Below are 8,876 nucleotides of genomic sequence, written 5' to 3'. Positions count from 1 at the left end.
TGTGTGGGGGGGTGGGGGCTGTGTGGGGGGAGGGGGAGGGGTGGAGCGGGGCGAAGAACGATGGGGGGGTGGGGGCTGTGTGGTGGGGTGGGGGCTGTGTGGGGAGGGGAGGGGCTGTGTGGGGGGGGGAGGGGCTGTGTGGGGGGGGAGGGGCTGTGTGGGGAGGGGGCTGTGTGGGGGGGGGGCTGTGTGGGGGGGGGAGGGGCTGTGTGGGGTGGGGCTGCGTGGGGAGGGGCTGTGTGGGGGGGGGGCTGTGTGGGGGGGGAGGGGCTGTGTGGGGAGGGGTTGAGTGGGGTGGGGCGGAGAACGGCGATGGGGGGTGGGGGGTATGCGGGGGGTGGGGGCTGTGAGGGGTGGGGGAGGGGCTGTGTGGGGGGTGGGGGCTGTGAGGGGTGGGGCGGGGGATATGCGGGGGGAGGGGTGGAGTGGAGCGAAGAACGGCGATGGGAGGGGTAGGGTGTGCGGGGGGCTGTGGGGGTGGGGGCTGTGTGGGGGAGGGGTGGAGTGGGGCGGGGCGCAGAACGATGGGGGGGTGGGGGTATGCGGGGGGTGGGGGCTGTGTGGGGGGAGGGGTGGAGTGGGGCGGGGCGCAGAACGGCGGCGGGGGGTGGAGCTGTGAGGGGTGGGGGAGGGGCTGTGTGGGGGGTGGGGGCTGTGAGGGGTGGGGCGGGGGATATGCGGGAGGGGTGGGGTGGAGTGGGGCGGGGCGGAGAACGGCGATGGGAGGGGCAGGGTGTGCGGGGGGCTGTGGGGGTGGGGGGTGGGGTGGAGGGGTGTGCGGGGGGTGGGGGCTATGTGGGGTGGAGGGGGGTGGGGGCTGTGGGGAAAGGAGCTGTGGGAGATGTGGTGGGGGGAGATGAGCGGAGGGGGGGCAGGGGGAGTATTGGACGGATGGGGGAAGAGATGGGTGGCAATAGGGGAATGTAAGGAGTGGAAGGGAATGAAGATGTGGGGGTGCAGGGTGGAGGGGGGGGTGCAAGAAGAGGGGAGGGGCTGTGGGGGGTACAAGGTGATAAAGTGATGAGGGTGGCTGCTGAGGGAGTGTTGAGGGCTTAGGAAAATATGAGGGAGGGTGGCGGGGCCGTGGGGTGAAGAGGAGAGGTGTGAAGGGCTCGGCGGGAAAGGGGACGTGGATTGTGTAAGCTGAGGGGAGGGGCTGTGGGGGTGTGAGGGGAGGGGCTGTGGGGGTGTAAGCTGAGGGGAGGGGCTATGGGGGTGTGAGGGGCGGGGAGGGGCTATGGGGGTGTGAGGGGAGGGGCTGTGGGGGTGTAAGCTGAGGGGAGGGGCTATGGGGGTGTGAGGGGAGGGGCTATGGGGGTGGAAGCTGAGGGGAGGGGCTATGGGGGTGTGAGGGGAGGGGCTATGGGGGTGTAAGCTGAGGGGAGGGGCTATGGGGGTGTGAGGGGAGGGGCTGTGGGGGTGTGAGGGGAGGGGAGGGGCTGGGGGGGTGTAAGCTGAGGGGAGGGGCTGTGGGGGTGTAAGCTGAGGGGAGGGGCTATGGGGGTGTAAGCTGAGGGGAGGGGCTGTGGGGGTGTAAGCTGAGGGGAGGGGCTGTGGGGGTGTAAGCTGAGGGGAGGGGCTATGGGGGTGTGAGGGGAGGGGCTATGGGGGTGTAAGCTGAGGGGAGGGGTGTGTGGGGTGTAAGCAGAGGGGAGGGGCTATGGGGGTGTGAGGGGCGGGGAGGGGCTGTGGAGGGTGTAAGCTGAGGGGAGGGGTGTGGGGGTGTAAGCAGAGGGGAGGGCTATGGGGGTGTAAGCTGAGGGGAGGGGCTGTGGGGGTGTAAGCTGAGGGGAGGGGCTGTGGGGGTGTAAGCTGAGGGGAGGGGCTATGGGGGTGTAAGCTGAGGGGAGGGGCTGTGGGGGTGTAAGCTGAGGGGAGGGGCTGTGGGGGTGTAAGCTGAGGGGAGGGGCTATGGGGGTGTGAGGGGAGGGGCTATGGGGGTGTAAGCTGAGGGGAGGGGTGTGTGGGGTGTAAGCAGAGGGGAGGGGCTATGGGGGTGTGAGGGGCGGGGAGGGGCTGTGGGGGTGTAAGCTGAGGGGAGGGGCTGTGGGGGTGTAAGCTGAGGGGAGGGGCTATGGGGGGTGTAAGCTGAGGGGAGGGTTTGTAGGGAGGGGCTGCAAGAACGGGGATCAATTTGAATGTGGTTATAATCGATGCTTAAGCTCACACACTAAATGCATCTTATGCAAATCGATTACTATTTAGCAAATTACTGTATGTGCAAATTCCACCATGAGCCGAATGGAGAAACGTGCGTTTAGAGTATTTGGCTGCTATCAATTCCCACGTGATAAGCCAACTTAGTTTGTGGCCAGGTCGCTTATGAAAAAGAAGCTATTAACTCTGCGGGTTTTACCTGGTAAAATAAAAAAATAAAATGTGTTTAGTTTAACTTTTTTATTGATTTGTATTTTTTTTTGCAACGTTCTGACCCAACCCGACTGATTCTGGGATGCACAACTCAAGAATTAATTAACGTAAAATGTTCAGGATGAGAATGGGAAAATAATCCTGAAATATGACCATGCATGAAGACAGTTGAACACCTATAGCAGGCTTTCGTGACCAATAGTATCCATAATACAGGGGTTTTAGTTTAGATCGCGTAAATATAAATGCGTCGTTAAACCCGCCATTTAGTAAGGGGTTTTCACGTACACAGAACATGCCAATTCGTTACTAGTACAGCACTTACCGGTGTGTTGGAGAGCCAAGCCACAACATTTACAATCTGAGTACGACGTTTCGCCAGAAATTACAACCAGCTTCATCAGGCGACAGACAGATTTGTGGAGAACTTGGACTTATATTGTAAATGTTGTGGCTTGGCTCTCCAACACTGGTTAGTGCTGTACTCGTGACGAATTGGGACGCTTTGTTCATGCGACAAACCTTACTAATTGGCTGTGTCGGGTGGTGGCGGGTTTAACGACACATTTAATTTACACGATCTAACCCAAAGAAAATAAAACTGGATTCTGGAAAATATAGTTCGCTCGCGTTTCCCAATGGGGTATTATTGCTATGTTTCCTGAGTTGCAGTTGTAGCATCCCTTTTTTAAATCCTTTATATTAAGTTCGCTTGCTTGCTGAGGACCGTGCAAATCTTTCGGTCGTTTTTTAACCCACTTCCCGTGATCCAATCGAGCTGACATTTTCCACACAGGCTCGTTGTGCGTGACAATTAATGTTCGTGAAAATTTTTTTCCAAAATTTTACACTTTTTAGGACAAAAATATTATATTTATTACCAATTGCTTAATGGTGCAATGCAATCATCTGACCCATAGGTGGCAGCCATCTCAAGCCAGAGGACGAGAGTACTCTAGCCGCCACGCATATAAAGGATTTATAGTGAAAACTTTGTTTTTACTGGTTATACTTAATACATTTGTATTTCAACACCAATGCCTTATTGCGCGAATGGACTTTTCACAAGCTCATTCTAGATTTCAGCAGTGTGGCTATTTTGTTGTGAGTGCCACCATCCGTTTTGGCGGCAATCGTTGAGCAATCTTCTTGGTTCTTTCGGTAAAGTCACGTAGAATGGAAATAATAAAATAATAAAAATAAAACATAATAAAATAATTCTCACAACGTTTCGGCCACAACGTAAGCAGCCGTCCTCAGGTGAAGAACAGGTCGCTCCAAGCCTGGGGTTGTTTCATTCAGTCTCTGTCTTCTCGACAGACCTGTTCTTCACCTGAGGACGGCTGCTTGCGTTGTGGCCGAAACGTCGTGAGAATTATTTTATTATGTTTTATTTTTATTATTTTATTATTTCCTATCTACGTGACTTTACCGAAAGAACCAAGAAGATTAATCCCTGCAGTCACGAACGCTTTAAATCGTTGAGCAATCATTGAAAAATATGTTATTAACCAAGTAAAATTTAACAGTTCATCGTTGTTCCATATTCTTTACCGGATACTAGTCTATTTTACCGAGTTAATTACATCCTCAGCGCTCAGCAGTTTGGCTATTTTGTTGTGAGTGCCACCATCCGTTCTGGGGGCAATCGGTCTATCCTCACTATCCCCTCCTCACGCACCTACAGCCCCCCCCCCCCCCCACCATGCCCAGTATAAACCCCTTGACTCCGGCTTCACTCCCACTTCAATAAAGTTTCTTGCTGTGGTTGTCACACCTGATGGTGATTGCTTGTGTTGTAATCGAAATGTCGTGATTTTTTTAATCTTTTATTTTTTATTTTCTTTACCTACGTGACTTTACCGAAAGAACCAAGAGTATTTTCACAAGCTGTTTGCGCAGACACGAAATTTCACAATCACGGAATGATGATGCTTCTTCAAGTATTCTTATACGGTATTTAAAACATGGTGATAAAATAATAAAAAACGGTGATAAAATGTAAATATATTTGGAGAATTGCAGAACCCGTGCGCTTATTGGTCACGATTTTTTTGGACAAATTTGTTGAATGTTTTTTCTATTGTTATGAATCAATATCGGCTGCGAAAACCTACATCTTAAAACGTCGACGTTTTAAAGTCTTACATGAACAATACTGTGATTGTGTAATGACGTCACTTGCTCATGATTATTAGTGAGGGGGGGGGGGTCCATTTGGAGGACGTCACCTGCTCATGAATATTAATGAGGGAGCAGGTCGATGTGGAGTGACGTCACGAGCGTTAAGGACATACATTGCTGGGTGATTTTAGTCGGTATGTAAACAAAAACTTTGCTCTTTTAAATCCTTTATATTAAGTTCACTTGCTTGCGTGCTTGCTTGCTTGCTTACGACCGTGCAAATCTTTCGGTCGTTTTTTAACCCACTTCCCGTGATCCACACAGACTCGTTGTGCGTGACAATTAATGTTTGTGAAAAATGTTTTCCAAAATTTTACACTTTTTAGGACAAAAATATGATATTTAATTACCAATTGCTTAATGCTGGCATGCAATCATCTGACCCATAGGTGGCAGCCATCTCAAGCCAGAGGACGAGAGGACTCTAGCCGCCACGCATATAAAGGATTTATAGTGAAAAACTTTGTTTTTACGGGTTAATTTTTTCACCAATGGGTTTGAAGTGAAGGATGGTGGCAAATGTTGTCTTGTTAAATTATGCCTTTAAAACTGAAAACTACTTACCTGCAATACCTCTATTTAAATAGACTATAGAAAAAAATGTTACACCCCTCTGTCCTCTTATCCACATTGATACGGGCGGTATGTGGGGACTATGGCTTAACCGCAAAAAAAACTATCTGCACAGATACATACGGACAAGAGAAGTATTTATACTCTTAGGTTTTTTCGGTAAAGTTACGGTAGGTAAAAAATCAAATTAAAATTAATAAAAGTGTGCTGTGACGGTTCCACCTGAAGACGGAAGCTTGTGTTGCCTCCGAAACGTGATTTTTTAAAGTTATTATTTTTACTTTTATTAATTTTAATTTATTTTTATTTTTTACCTATGTGACTTTACCGAAAAAACCTAAGAGTTTGAATCCTTGCAGTCACGAAAGCTTCAAATCTAGAAGAAAAAGACAAGTATTATCAAACAGGAGGAATAAACGGTGCAGCGCATCTCATCTGTTAAATATCTACAGATAATAGGATTGTCATCGATTGATCCTGGCTGCAGACATTGGTAGGTCACAAATATGAATGTGGCTAAGAGAGCAGTTTCACTGTATTAGGGGCGTCCATAAATGACGTCACGCACCTAGGGGTGGGGGGGGGTCAGACGTTTGTGACGATGTGTGACGAGGGGGGGGGGGGTTGAGAAATGTGACGTCAGATCAAAATGCGAAACTTTAAATAAATATAGACAACACGTTCTACTTAATTAAATAGACTTTATAAAAAAATATTTTCTCCGACAACATCAGAGTGCAGCGCCACATCAAATACGCACTACAATGACAATAGTTTAAAGCGATTTGAAGCATCTGATTTTTTTTTTGGGGGGGGGGGGGGGCAGAGCTTTGTGACGTCATTTGAGGGGGGGTCTGACTTTTTGTGACGTCGTGTGACGAAGCGGGGGGGGGGGTCAAAAATTGTCCAAAATCGCGTGACGTCATTTATGGACGGCCCCTTATGCATACCGTTATGCATACCGTTATGACAACTAAAGGACTTAATGTGTCGGCAGTTTGAGCAGCATTCGCCCTCGCCGCTGCGCTTGGACACGACGCGAATCGATTAATCGATCTAATATGACGGGTAATCGATTAATCGATCAGTGTCAATCAGACAACGGGAGAATGGGGTTGTCGCTGCGAGGGAGGCTCTAACTGCGCATGCGCTAGGGGGAGGGGGCACTTGGGGTGGGGGGAGGTAGATGGCGGGTTTCGAGCTCGCAGTGCGCATGCGTCAAGAGTTGGGGCAGCGGTGGGGGGGCGTTTGAGCTTTGGGGGAGGGCAGGGGCTAAGCCGCGCAGTGCGCATGCGCTGAGGGGAGGGGCAGTGGGCGTTTAGGTAGGGGTGGGGCGTTGTGTGTCTGAGGAATCGATGATAATTATTCGGTACACGTAGAACATTCGATTCCCACACAATCTACATACAGGGACTCCTCTACTTACGAACATTCGACTTGCGAACTTTCAGAGATACGAACAAACCTGTCCGTATGTGAAGAACCAGTGGCATCTACATCTACAAAACGTGAAGAACCAGTGGCATCTACATCTACAGAACGTGAAGAACCAGTGGCATCTACATCTACAGAATGTGAAGAACCAGTGGCATCTACATCTACAGAATGTGAAGAACCAGTGGCATCTACATCTACAAAACGTGAAGAACCAGTGGCATCTACATCTACAGAACGTGAAGAACCAGTGGCATCTACATTTACAGAACGTGAAGAACCAGTGGCATCTACATGTACAGAACGTGAAGAACCAGTAGCATCCACATCTGCAGAACGTGAAGAACCAGTGGCATCAACATCTGCAGAACGTGAAGAACCAGTGGAATCTACATCTGGAGAACGTGAAGAACCAGTGGCATCTACATCTGCAGGTGAATAACCAGTGGCATGGACATCTGCAGAACGTCAAGGACCAGTGGCATCTACATCTACAGAACGTGAAGAACCAGTGGTATCTACATCTGCAGAACGTGAAGAACCAGTGGTATCTACATCTGCAGAACGTGAAGAACCAGTGGTATCTACATCTGCAGAACGTGAGGAACCAGTGGCATCTACATCTGCAGGTGAAGAACCAGTGGCATCTACATCTGCAGAACGTGAAGAACCAGTGGCATCTACATCTGCAGAACGTGAAGAACCAGTGGCATCTACATCTGCAGAACATGAAGAACCAGTGGCATCTACATTCGCAGAACATGAAGAACCAGTGGCATCTACATCTACAGAACGTGAATAACCAGTGGCATCTACAGAACGTGAGAAACCAGTGGCATCTACATCTACAGGAGATAATACAACTTTTAAAGCCATAATGTGTTTGGAATGGACAGGAGTAAAATTGGACTTATGAACAAATCGACTTACGAACATACCTCTGGAATTTCAAGGACAGTGCATAACATCAGAGTTGTGTTTTTGTTTGCATTCCGACCACAGGTGTTGTGGTCAACGCAAACATGACTCCTTGTAAAAAAGGTGTCAGTTTTGTTGCCAGATAAAAGGGTAAATAAGTATAACCCGTAAGAACAAAGTTTTTCACTCTAAATCCTTTATATGCGTGGCGGCTAGAGTCCTTTCGTCTTCTGGCTTGAGATGGCTGCCACCTATGGGTCAGATGATTGCATTGCACCATTAAGCAATTGGTAATTAAATATAATATTTTTGTCCTAAAAAGTGTAACATTTTGGAAAAAAAATTTCACGAACATTAATTGCCACGCACAACGAGTCTGTGTGGAAAATGTCAGCTCGATTGGATCACGGGAAGTTGGTTAAAAAACGACCGAAAGATTTGCACGGTCCTAAGCAAGCAAGCGAACTTAATATAAAGGATAAAACGTTTTTCACTCTAAATCCTTTATATGCGTGGCGGCTAGAGTCCTCTCGTCCTCTGGCTTGGGATGGCTGCCACCTATGGGTCAGATGATTGTCTGCAAGTATTAAGCAATTGGTAATTAAATATTTAATTTGTTTTCCATAAACAGTGTAAAATTTTGGAAAAAAGTTTTCACGAACATTAATTGTCTCGCACAACGAGTCTCTGTGCAAAATGTCAGCTCGATTGGATCACGGGAAGTGGGTTAAAAAACGACCGAGAGATTTGCACGGTCCTAAGCAAGCAAGCAAGCACGCAAGCACGCACGCAAGCAAGCGAACTTAATATAAAGGATTTAAAAAGAAGTGAATACCTCAGTGGGCTTCACGTGGTAAGATACAAAACATCTTTTAATTTTCGATTTGAAGCTTTCGTGACTGCAGGGATTCATCTTCTTGGTTCTTTTGGTAAAGTCACGTAGAATGACCGAAACGTCGTGAGAATGATTTTATTATGTTATATATTTATTATTTTATTACTTCTATTCTACGTGACTTTAGCGAAAGAACCAAGAAGATCTTTTAATTTTATTTGTAGGTTTTTTGTGAAGTGATCTGTTTACCTTCCCTACACTTTGCACTCCCTATGGGGCCGTCCATAAATGACGTCACGCACCTAGAGGGGGGGGGGGGGGTCAGACATTTGTGACGATGTGTGACGAGGGGGGGGGGGTGAGAAATGTGACGTCACATCAAAATGCGCAACTTTAAATAAATATAGACAACACGTTCCACCTAATTAAATATACTTTTTAAATCCTTTATATTAAGTTCACTTGCGTGCTTGCTTGCGCGCTTACGACCGTGCAAACCTTTCGGTCGTTTTTTAACCCACTTCCCGTGATCCAATCGAGCTGACATTTTGCACACAGGACT

The sequence above is a fragment of the Lethenteron reissneri genome, chromosome 49 (genome assembly GCF_015708825.2).
Source record: "Lethenteron reissneri isolate LAM-NWPU_2019-01 chromosome 49, ASM1570882v1, whole genome shotgun sequence".
NCBI lineage: Eukaryota > Metazoa > Chordata > Hyperoartia > Petromyzontiformes > Petromyzontidae > Lethenteron > Lethenteron reissneri.
The sequence above is the reverse complement of the archived record's forward strand: the minus strand, read 5'-3'. Positions refer to the sequence as shown.